Below are 12960 nucleotides of genomic sequence, written 5' to 3' on the forward strand. Positions count from 1 at the left end.
TATGGGCCCAGTGATCCTTTTCTAGGGATGTGTGTGCATACATACATAAAGTGTTCCCTGAACTGGGGGTTCGGGGGTGGGCACATATTAGGGTTGCACCGATACCGTTACTTTTTTTTAATCGGTGAGAAGTACCGATACTTTCGGTCAAGTACTCACAGATACTGAATACTAATACTTTGTGGTGCAATTTGCGTCAATACAAAAAAAAATGGTGCAAAGAATCGCATGCGATTTGAACAGAAATGCGTCATGACTCCTGTCTGAAATGCATGCGATTTCCCCCACTGCGTGCGTGTGTGTGTGTGTGTGTGGATAGATAGGGAGGGAAAAGCTCCATCTAGTGGGCAGTTTATTAAAAATGTTAGCACTCACAGTACATATCTGGGCAAATGCAAAATCTTCATAGACATCCCGGTCACACAGATGATGGCAAATCACAGCTGCTGGAGGAGGTGCTCACAATTCTGGAGAAGAAGTTCTGGGACCCTGTCGGTATAGGGTGGAAGTGATGTCAGCTTTGGGGCGGACCGCCTCTACATCTCCTCCAGCAGCCATGATTTGCTATCATTGGCAGTACCAGGACACCTATGAAGATTTTGCATTTGGCCAGATATGTACTGTGAGTTCTAACGTTTTTGATAAACTGCCCTCTAGATGCCGCTTTTCCTTTTCTAAGCACGAGCAGTGGGGGAAATGACATGCGACTCAGACAGGATTCGCACCCTATTCCTGTCCAAACCGCATGTGATTCCCTGCAGTGCGATTTGCGCCCATTCATTTCGTGTTGACACAAACTGCACCGCAAAGTATTAGTATCAGGAGCATTTGTGCCTGTCCCGATACTTGCGCAAATGCTTGGGATTGGCATCAGTGCATCCCTAGTGCATATGAAGTGTTCCCTGGTCTGGCGGCTGTGAGTGTGGATGCCAAGTGGGTCGGGGTCAGCCAAGTATACACTAGTTCAAAGTGAAGTGAGTAAGCATTGTCCAGGTGGCTGTTGAAAGAAGGGCTTTGTGCACACAGGCGTGGATGAGTCTAGTGCTTCCTGGGGGCTGGGTCTATGCATGGAGGTCCATTCCCCCAGATCCTGTTGGTTCTCTGGAACAGGAAGTGATGGGAAATCTGTTCAATAGGACACAGTAAGTAAGAAGAAATCTCTTCTTAGACAATTGTCCCTATCAGATTTTCCCCTCTTTTTCTGTTCTTTAGGTTTCCCATCACATTCACTCCTGGCAAGAGTATTATAAACAATGATGACAAATAGAAGGCGAATCTCCCCATCATGGGCACAGACACAAATCCTCCCCCTCTTCATCCACAAGAAAAATAATAAAAGTTTGCTAAAGATTCACACACATCCCTGACCGTAAACAGAAATTTCACCACGTCTGCTCCATCCAATGTCATGGCAGGAGTCAGAGTTAAAGTGAGTGTCCTTAAGTGATACACAGAGATGAAATAAATCCTTCTACATAAGTTGTACCTGTTTATCTGAAATCTTCTCTACATGCCTTCAAAGTTCCAGAATTTATAAAGTTTGTCTCAGCTGTCAAAAAAAAAAAAAAAGGGGGGGGGGGGAGGCGCACGGAGAGCTGAAGTTACACTCTGCAGAGCTCAGTGAGGAGAGCTCTGACAGCTAATTGGAGGAGGGAAGAGACCCCCGTTCCCCTTCACACAGCATACAGGTACAAAGCTGAGGCTGTCAATCTGCTGGAGGTCCCTCCCCTGTCACCATTTTTCTCTTGGGGTCAGGAAAATGTGTCAGAAGTGACTCATGCTGATAGTAGAGGAAGGAAGCAGCAGACAGAAATGGCACTTAGTGCTCTTAATTGAGAAGTACATACTATAGAGCAGTGATGGCGGACCTTGGCACCCCAGATGTTTTGGAACTACATTTCCCATGATGCTCATGCACTCTGCAGTGTAGGTGAGCATCATGGGAAATGTAGTTCCAAAACATCTGGGGTGCCAAGGTTCGCCATCACTGCTATAGAGGGATATGCTTTGTTCATATTTCATGGCTGAGATTTACAACCACTTTGAGGGTGAATACTTTTGCAGAGAAGACCACCGTACAGATAGAACACACATATCACCCAAGCAGTGAGTGAGGAGATTACTGACTAGGCAAATTATTTAAACTTGCCACACATTTGGTTTTCTGTACAATCCCCTTTAGATCTATCACTGATGGATGCAGATTGATTGAGTGGGTCATGTAGGTCTTTATTGGTAAATCTAAAGTTAACTGTACAGTCAGGTTGCAGGGTGTGGTGCTGGCCGCAAATTTAGAGGCTGCTATTGGGTACAAATGTCTGCCCTCCCCCGAGCTGCACCATCTCTGGTCAAATGAAAATTTTCCTGTTGAGGTGACAAGGAGATGAACTAGATTTCAAAATCCACGCTCCTCCCCTCAGTCATATGAAAGGAGAGCTACTGTTGTATTTTTCTATATGGAGCTGCCCAGTGGAGGAGACATGACATTGATCAGGGAAATATAAGTGTCACTCATCTTACATTAGCTGCACATAATAGATTGTCATATGGTCCAAGTCAACATTAGCGTGGGAGAGTCTGGACACCCCAGGAGCCCCAGCAGGTGCCTTTTATCTATTCTTGTTCTGGGTGGGTGGTGTCTGAATGCTCCTCAAGCCCAAAGAGTTATCTTCCCATTCATACTTGCCCTGGGTGGGAGAAGGTGGAGTCTGGAGCCCCAGCAGGTTTCTTTCTACCCATCTATACCTGTCCTGCGTAGGATAGGGCAGAGGGTGGAGTCTGGCGCCCAAGCAGGCGCCTTCCCATCCATACCTGTCCTGTGTGGGATAGGGTGGAGTCTGAAGCCCCAGCAGGCGCCTTCCCATCCATACCTGTCCTGTGTGGGATAGGGTGGAGTCTAAAGACCCAGGTGCCTTCTTTTTCCATACCTGTTCTGGATGGAAAGGGGAGGAGTCTAGACACTACTTGAGCCCCAGCAACCTGTCTGCACTGAGCAAAGGACTCATCTGAGCTACATACTAGATACAGATTCTATTGGCTGGGCAAGAGTATTAGTAAGGAGGGACCCCATATGAATGAAGGATTTCTGAAGTCTATGGTGTACAGAGCTCACACAGGAAAGTGAGAGGAGCACAGGGATATTTTATCATTTTCATCTTAAAAGCTTAGAATGCACGGCCACAACCAAAATTCAGAGCAATTGTTTGTGTGAACACAGCTGTGTATTGAAATTATCAGAAGGGTTATATTAAAGTCAAACCCCAGGTAAAAGAAAAAAAAAAAACACAACTCTGGCTTTACTGTTTCCTGTGTCTCTTCTCCACAAGAAGATGTTCTCAGTCTTCCACATTGAATGATTCCCAGCATACAGGGTGTCATGGACCCACCCCCTAAGCCCTGTATGGTCAATTAATGAGGAACTACCACTGTCATCACTGAGGACCACACACCATCAGGAGGAATTCATAGTCTGTGTCATCACTGGTGACTGCCCACCACCAGGAGAAGACCTGAAGAGGACCCCACGTGTCATGTGACTGGAAAGCCATTGTCTCGCCATCTTCTGAAGAGCCGAGTGTACCACCGACATGCAGCTTACAGAAACCTTTAAAGCTCATATTTTACCTTCCCTGGTCTCCTAGCGTGGTTAATGAAATGTTTAAATAAAACCTTTCTAATGTCATTACATGTGATGTCATCACTGGGTCTTTGTGGTCATGACTGGTGGGAGGGGCCAGCAGGTTCCTGGACCTAGCTTCCTGAAAACACCACCTCACCCTGCCTCAATACTCCTCTCAAAAGCCCTCAGTCTTGATGTAAGCAGTGGGCTGGCTCTTGGGAGGAGTTATGTAAATATCAAAACACCTTGATGACTCAATGTCAGTCTGGGGGGAGTGGGCATTCCTAGGTGGGCTGTAGTTGCATGCAGAACACAAGGACTAGGTAATGCCCACATGTGATGCTGAGTCTGCATCATTGAAAGAACTGAACTCCAATGAATGAAAGGGGTGGGTAAGGGACAGACAGGCTGGGGAGGGAAAAGTCTAAATGATGCTGAATATTCTCCAGCGAAGAAATAAGATTGGTTCTATCTAACTTGGTGCAGCTTGTAATATACATTGTGAGAACCTCCTGTGTAAGGTGAACTTACACAGGAGGACACCCTACACACACACACACACACATACATACATACATGTCCCGCTCACCTGGAGTGTGGCGATCACCTGCACTGACACATAAGGTCGCCGCCTCACCATCCGGTGCTTAGAAATCCCCCCGCATGCAAAACATACTCTCCAAAACATACCCCATTAAGAGCGCCAACCAATCAGAACCCGCTGAGCCCGTCTTGTCACTGCAGGCGAAGCAGAGAGAAAGCTGCGGGGATTTCAGATCCCGGACCGGTACAGCGGTGATATGAACTGTTAGAGCCGGGGGATCGTCAGACTCCAGGTTAGCAGGATGAGGAAGGGGGTCCAGTGCAAGTTGACCCTCCAGATTTTCTGTAAAGGTGAACTTGCACTTTATAAGGGAACTGGTGATTTATTGAATAGCAGAGGGCCCTCTTGGCTGCACACCTCTGCTGAGGAGGTCCTGTGTGTAACACCGCTCCCTGTCCCCACTCACCAGTGAAGTGCTGCATGTCATGTTCTGCCATCCAGAGACAATCCACTGTCTGCATCCTGCATGGCCAATAAATCTACACATACTGGTCCTCAGGATGTCTCTCCTGGTTACCCCTGGACTCCACCCATGTTGCTGCATCCCATCTCCCTCCTGCAGTCCCCCTGGCTGTATCCCACTCACACATTTTTCTGTGTACCGACCCTACCGCCTCACACTGGGGTGGGGGGGGCATTAGTGGTAAAGTGCCGCTAGTTTTAGTAGCACTTTACTGCTGTTATAGCAGTGCTTTTAGGCCACTAGCAGAATGCTTTTAACCCCCGCTAGCAGCCGAGGAAAGGGTTAAAAGCACCCGAAAAGCCCTTTGGCAGCACTGCCCATTGATTTCAATGGCAGGGGCAGTTTAGGAGTGGTGTATACACCGCTCTCGAACCAAAGATGCTGCTTGCAGGACTTTTTTTTTCCCAGTCCCACAACCGCAGCACCGCACCAGTGTGAAAGCACTCAAGCTTTCACACTGGGGGAGACAAGAGAGGCATTTTTCAGGTGCTATAATGTCTGAAAAGCACCCCAGTGTGAAAGGGGTCTTACGTTTTCTTCTTTTACTAAGATGAGGAACGCCAACAGACCACAGAGGAGCTGTCATCTCTCTCCTCGCCACTAGATGGAGCTACTGACACTATACACATCTATACACTGAGTGGCCAGAAAAATAGAAAAAAAATCTTCTACAAATATACAGACAATGACATTACTGGGGCTTATTCCTAAAAATGAGTGGACCCTCATCAATTTCCCATCAGCACCACCACTGATCAGACTGAAGTATTTCAGGGGGAGGGGGATGGGACATCTGACCAGGGTACTGTAATGGCAGCCATGCACATTATGATTTGCTGGAACGACCGTTCTCAGATTGGCTCATGTGATCACATCTATGGATTATAGGAAGACACTCATTAATTAATTTCATCAAAATGATTCCAATCTTTGTGGAAAGAAAATCTGTTCCTAGGAAAGCTGATCACTGGGTGTAATTGTTAGGTGTTTAAAGTATCGATCGATCAATCCTCCAAATCAGATATAAAATCATTCTGTGAGTGGTCACCATCCGCAAGCTTTTCTCACTTCCTGTCCCTGTAAAAGATGGACAAGGGGCCCAACTTCCCCTCCAGAATGAAGAATGGGATCAGAGTTTAGCCCAAGAGTCAGGATCCGAATTATCTGTTTCTCTGAGTCTGGGCAGATGAGCTGACAATCTAAATCTGACCCCCCCCCCCCCCCCCCCCAGGTTGTCAGTGTCGGGGGGTTCAGAGCCAGATTGGGCACAACGCTAACCCATAGTGCAGTCCTCCGACAGTGACAGGTGTGGCATTAAGGATAGAGCCATAACCTGTAGCAACCGTTGGTGGTGATGTAATAGGAGGTGTAAGAACAATGGGACAACATTCCTGTCCTTCCCTGATTTATGAGTGATTGTTGTCATGTCCTCACTAACCATATTCACAATTTTCACATCACTTCCTGTTCATTGCTCATAGTATCCAAACTGCAAAGGATAAAGGGGAACTCTGGAGATGGTCCTGGAAATATCCCGGCTCTGTATTCATAGGTCAGACTCTGCCAGATCACACAGCAGTCCTGTGAATGCTGGGCTCTGATTGGCTGTCTCCACCTGGTGAGAATTTGTTCCGAAACTGCTGGTGGTCCACATGTACAGTATCTCACAAAAGTGAGTACACCCCTCACATTTTAGAAAATATTTTATTATATCTTTTCATATGACAACACTGAAGAAATGACACTTTACTACGCTTTCACTATTAAAGTAGTGAGTGTACAGCTTGTATAACAGTGTAAATTTTAACCTCAAAATAACTCAACACACAGCCATTAATGTCTAAACCGCTGGCAACAAAAGTGAGTACACCCCTAAGTGAAAATGTCCAAATTGGGCCCAAAGCGTCAATATTTTGTGTGGCCACCATTATTTTCCAGCACTGCCTTAACCCTCTTGGGCATGGAGTTCACCAGAACTTCACAGGTTGCCCCTGGAGTCCTCTTCCATTGCTCCATGACGACATCACGGAACTGGTGGATGTTAGAGACCTTGCGCTCCTCCACCTTCCCTTTGAGGATGCCCCACAGATGCTCAATAGGGTTTAGGTCTGGAGACATGCTTAGTCAGTCCATTACCCTCAGCTTCTTTAACAAGGCAGTGGTCATCTTGGAGGTGTGTTTAGGGTCGTTATCATGTTGGAATACTGCCCTGCGGCCCAGTCTCTGAAGGTGATCATGCTCTGCTGCAGTATGTCACAGTACATGTTGGCATTCATGGTTCCCTCAATGAACTGTAGGTCCCCAGTGCCGGCAGCACTCATGCAGCCCCAGACCATGACACTCCTACCACCATGCTTGACTGTAGGCACGACAAACTTGTCTTTGTACTCCTCACCTGGTTGCCTCCACACACACTTGACACCATCTGAACCAAATAAGTTTATCTTGGTGTCATCAGACCACACGACATGGTTCAAGTAATCCGTCTTTATTCTGCTTGTCTTCAGCAAACTGTTTGTGGGCTTTCTTGTGCATCATCTTTAGAAGAGGCTCCCTTCTGAGATGACAGCCATGCAGACCAATTTGATGCAGCGTGCAGTGTATGGTCTGAGCACTGACAGACTGACCTCCCACCCCTTCAACCTCTGCAGCAATGCTGGCAGCACTCCCACGTCTATTTCCCAAAGACAACCCCTGGAAATGACGCTGAGCATGTGCACTCAACTTCTTTGGTCGACCATGGTGAGGCCTGTTTGGAGTTGAACTTGTCCTGTTAAACCACTGTATGGTCCTGGCCACTGTGCTGCAGCTCAGTTTCAGGGTCTTGGCAATCTTCTTATAGCCTAGGCCATCTTTATGTAGAGCAACAATTCTTTTTTTCAGGTCCTCAGAGAGTTCTTTGCCATGAGGTGCCATGTTGAACTTCCAGTGACCAGTGTGAGAGCGATAACACCAAATTTAACACACCTGCTCCCCATTCACCCCTGAGACCTTTTAACACTAATGAGTCACATGACACCGGGGAGGGAAAATGGCTAATTGGACCCAATTTGGACAGTTTCACTTAGGGGTGTACTCACTTTTGTTGCCAGCGGTTTAGACATTAGATAAGATATAATAAAATATTTACAAAAATGTGAGGGGGTGTACTCACTTTTGTGAGATACTGTATCTTGACTCTGGGAATACTCATCTGTCTTTTCCTGTCCAGAGGTCCCGGTATCCAGAGACAAATGCACAGCCCTCTTCGCTCCTGGGAGTGTCTACTGTCTGTGCTGGCCCAGCTCCTCCCTTCTCACATATCATAGCCCTCTCTTTTTCCAGGACTGTCTAATTACTGTCTATGCTGGCCCAGCTCTCTGCCCCTCCCCTTATAACCTTCAATGCAGCATCTGGGAGAGGGTTGAAGGGGATTACTCTATAGCAGGGATATGCAATTAGCGGACCTCCAGCTGTTGCAGAACTACAAGTCCCATGAGGCATTGCAAGACTCTGACAGCCACAAGCATGACACCCAGAGGCAGAGGCATGATGGGACTTGTAGTTTTGCAACAGCTGGAAGTCCTCTAATTGAATATCACTGCTATATAGCTTCAACACTTAGTATGCTAATCTTACATTTAGGATGGTGGCACAAAGCGTTCGTTTTTGGGTTTGGTAGGTCCACACACAGGAAGAGGACATCCATGGAACACGTTGTATATAATCTTATGAGGGGGTTGGTGGAGGAGTGCTCTGAGGCACCAAATACAGAGAAGGCCTGCACTGCCCATGGAACATCCAGCCTATCTAGGAGGGCTAATTAGCTGCCATTATTCACTAAGTGCCATAACTCACAGAAACCAATCATTTAATTTTGCTGCAGTCGGATCAGTTTGGTCTGATTGGTATAGATTGGAGGATTTACACTTGCTCCCCCAGAGTGGCGGGAGGGTTCTGATTGGTGGCAGTGGATCACTGCATTTTATCACACAGATTCTTCATCAGAAAATATTTTATTGCCACACATTATACAATCTGATTGTACAATCTACTGAAAGGAGATTGTACAATCAGAGTGGAAGAAGTGTAACTGGCGTTAGGTCCCTGATCTCACGTCGGGTAAAAAGATTGGCCCCTATAGGGAAGACATAGAACCTTCTTACACCGAACTCTACCCTAAAGATTGGATGCAAAGCATTCCCTACTACAAGAGATTATCTGCTCAGACAGTTGGAGATCTACCTGTAGCTGTAGAGCAGCACACAATGTCATGTCTCAGCTTCTCCTCCATCTCGTTATTAAGTCACTGACCATCCAATTGATTTCATTAAGGAAAAAGCATCCCCTCCCCCCCTAGTCACACACGTCATTCCTGCGGGAGGGAGGGCTGGTCTGCTTATAACATAAACTCATTCTGTCCATGTATGGATGAATCCAGATTTGATGAATCTACCAATCCATCATCAATATCCATCCAGATCCGTTCACTCAATCAAATCCTTCATCATCAATATCCATCCACATCTGATTAATTCATCATCAATATCCCTCTGGAACTGATCAGTCCATCATCAATATTCATTCAGCTTTGATTAATCCATCATCATCAATATCCATCCAGATTTGATTAATCCATCATCATCAATATCCCCAAATATGATCAATTCATCCCCAATATCCATCCAGATTTGATCAATCTATTAATCCATCATCAATTTTCATTCAGATCTGATCAATCTATCATCAGTATGTCTCCAAATATGATCAATCATCATCAATATTCATTTGGATTTGATCAATTCATCATCTTCAAAATCCATCCAGATCTGATCGGTCTATCAATCCATCATCATCAATATCCATCCAGGATTGATTAATCTATCAATCTATCATAATCATCATCCCTCCAGATCTGATTAATCCTTCATCCATATTCATCTAGGTTTGATAAAGCTATCAATATTTATCGAAATCTCATCAACCTATGATCATCAATATCCACCCAGATCGGATCAATCTATCATCATCAATATCCATACAGATCTGATCTGATCAATTTCTGTTATTACCTGTCCCCATCAGATTGGGGAAATAGAAAGATTAGATAGGTCTTTCCAATATATCTATTTCTCTAATATGCACAATACTAAATAGAGAACACTGGCTATGCATTATCATCGCCCAACCCCCCCTGGTTATAACACTTGGTATGCACTATCACCCCACCGATATAACACTCGTATGTACTATTACCCCTTGTTATATTGCTTGGTATGTCCCATTTCCCCATCATTACAACACTCAGTATGAACTATCCCCTCTCATAACAATTGGTATGTGCCACCCCCTTACTATAATACTATCCCCCCACTCATAACAACCCTCGTTACTACACGGTATGTACTATACCCCCTCGTTACAAACACTCGGTATGTACTATACCCCCTCGTTACAAACACTTGGTATGTACTATACCCCCTCGTTACAAACACCCGGTATGTACTATACCCCCTCGTTACAAAACACCTGATATGTACTATACCCCCTCGTTACAAACACCCGGTATGTACTATACCCCCTCGTTACAAACACCCGGTATGTACTATACCCCCTCGTTACAAACACCCGGTATGTACTATACCCCCTCGTTACAAACACCCGGTATGTACTATACCCCCTCGTTACAAACACCCGGTATGTACTATACCCCCTTGTTATAACACTCGGTATGCACCATTGTTCCTTGTTTTAACAAGACACTTAACGCACGCATAACCCATCCCCCCCTCAGTGTAACACTTGGTATGTAGTAGCCTCCCTTTGTCATAACAAGGAAGGGATGGGACATCCCAAGTGTAACAACACCTGGTCTACCCCCCTCCTTTTATAATGCTTGGGTTACACTATCCCCCCTTATTATAAGACTTTGTATGTCCCAGCTTCCACTTGTTATAACACTCTGCATGTCTTATCCCCCCTCATTATAATTCTATGTCCCATCCCTGCTTGTTATAACACTTGGTATTTACTATTCCCCCCCCCCTCATTCTAACATTCGGTACAAACTATCACCCCCTAGAGTTAACATTCGGTATGTCCCCCCCCCTTGTTAAAACGCACCATCTGTCCCCCCGTTATAATGATCAGTCTGTCCCACCCCCCTTGTTATAGCACTCGATACGTACCATCTCCCCCTCATTATAATGCTTGGTATGCCCCATCCCCCTTGTTATAATTATCAGTATGTCCCATATGCCCCGCCTGTTATAACACTCGGTATGAAAAATCCCCCCTCTTGTTGATGGGGTTTATCTCTGATATTCATTCTTCTCTGTATGACACACATTGTTGCTCTTCAGACGTTCTGACTATAAATGATGATGCAGCCTCCACTGAGCTCTAGTGGGATGGAAGGTGGTCGGTCCTCAGATTGTCCAATCCACAGCGCTGCACATTATCCATTGCGAAGGTCACAGCAGAGACCCCAGAGGATCCTGGGAGCCCCTCTCCCCTCCCCCCCCCCCATGGAAAGAGGAAATGAATTATGTCATTGTGAGAGAGGATGTGAGATTAACCCCCGCTCTCCCAGAGTCTCCTCTTCCGCTGCAGAGAGAGATCTGATGGGAAAGTATGGAGAGAGAAATCTCTGATCACACAGTGGGGCTTCCTCCTCCCTCACCCCATTAAAGATCCCAGGAAGGGCTGCACACAGCGAAAGGTCGATGATTACGTATCTACAGTAAAGGGACGCTCGCTAGGTCTATCCCTATAAAAACACTACAAATACCTGGTGATCTACCAGAAATGATGTAACGAGCCGACAACACAGAAGCAAACTCCCAAGCAGCGTTGTCAGCCCTGAGAGAGAGAGAGAGAGAGAGAGAGAGAGAGAGAGAGAGAGAGAGAGAGAGAGAGAGAGAGAGAGAGAGAGAGAGAGAGAGAGAGAGACGACCTCTGCACAGTGCAGGGACAAGGTCATCTAGAGCCCAGGGTGAACATGCCAATTAGCACCCGCCCCCTCTAGATATATGAGCATTTGTGTCAGCAAAAATCACCTCCCTCCCCAAAAAAAAAAAAAAAAAAAAAAGGGATCGAGCACTAATCTGCATGCTTACCAACAAAGCATTACATTTCCACTGGCCCCAGCACAAATCCACCCCCTGCTGAAATCCTCAATCCGCATATGCTCCCAGCACAATTCCTACCCACCCAAAAAAAAAAAAAAAAAAAAAAAAAAAAAAAAAAAAGAAAAGATCCCCCTACCTAGCACAAATCCTCAACCCCTGAAATTTCCCCCCTGAGCACAAATCCACACCCCCACCCTACATTTCCCTTCCTAGCACTAATCCCCTTCCAAAAAAATTCTCAAACATCCCTACTAGCACAAACCCCCCTCCCACAATAATTCTCCCTTCCTAACACAAATTCTCTACCCCTCAAGCACAAACTCACCTCCTCAAATCCTCCACTTTAGCACAAATTTCCCCTCCTAACACTAATCCTCCTCCAAAAAGAAAAGATTCTCAAACATCTCTACCAGCACAAATTCCTCCCCTCTAAAATTCCCCTCCTAACACAAATCCTCCACCCAAGCTTCCCATACTCCCCCAATCCTCCATCCTAACACAAATCCACCCCCTCCCTAAATTTCACCTCCCAACACTAACCCTCCTCCAAACAACACTAAAATACATCCCAGCCCCCCCCCCCCCCCCCCAAATCACCACTCCTGGCCCACCTCCCCAAATTTACCCTCCTAAAACAATTCTTACATCATGCCACCCCCCCCCCCCACCCCCCACACACACAAATTCCTTCCCCCCCAATCTCCTTGTAGTGCCTCTGCACCTCACATGATACCACAGTCCCCAGGGCAGCCGGCAGCCGCCCCTTCTGCCCACCCCTTGTCCCGGCCCTGCTTCTGCAGTCCACATAGAACTGGGCAGGGCTGACACACTGCTTGGGATGCAAGTACAGAGAATAGAGGCAGAGTGTTGTCAGCTCCCTACAGGAAGGGATTTCTGGCAGATATATTCTATACTTGCAGCAATTTAAAAAGGAAGAACAACATACAATACAATTCCTAGACATGCACTTTAAAGAGGCAGTTAATGTCTATTTCTTTATTGTAGTTTGTGTCTCCGCCCCTCCCACAATGGGTAGAGACACAAACTACTGCTGGGAAATCACAGCAATATGACCCTCCCCCCCAGATTATCAGAGTTCAAACCTTCCATTGGCCCTGGCTCTCCTATCTGAGGTGGATGTGACAGATGGCACAGGAAATAAAAA

General features: G+C 46.2%; 1 long non-coding RNA gene across 1 annotated transcript; it reads left to right on the forward strand.

Annotated features, from left to right (window-relative positions):
- The first annotated feature begins 364 nt into the window (after positions 1 to 364).
- Positions 365 to 3682, forward strand: LOC141112651 (uncharacterized). Its single transcript, XR_012236628.1, has 2 exons — positions 365 to 1665; positions 1977 to 3682. It is a non-coding gene; the product is annotated as an uncharacterized lncRNA (long non-coding RNA).
- Positions 3683 to 12960: the final 9278 nt, after the last annotated feature.

The sequence above is a fragment of the Aquarana catesbeiana genome, linkage group LG11 (assembly GCF_042186555.1).
Source record: "Aquarana catesbeiana isolate 2022-GZ linkage group LG11, ASM4218655v1, whole genome shotgun sequence".
In the NCBI taxonomy this organism is placed as follows: domain Eukaryota; kingdom Metazoa; phylum Chordata; class Amphibia; order Anura; family Ranidae; genus Aquarana; species Aquarana catesbeiana.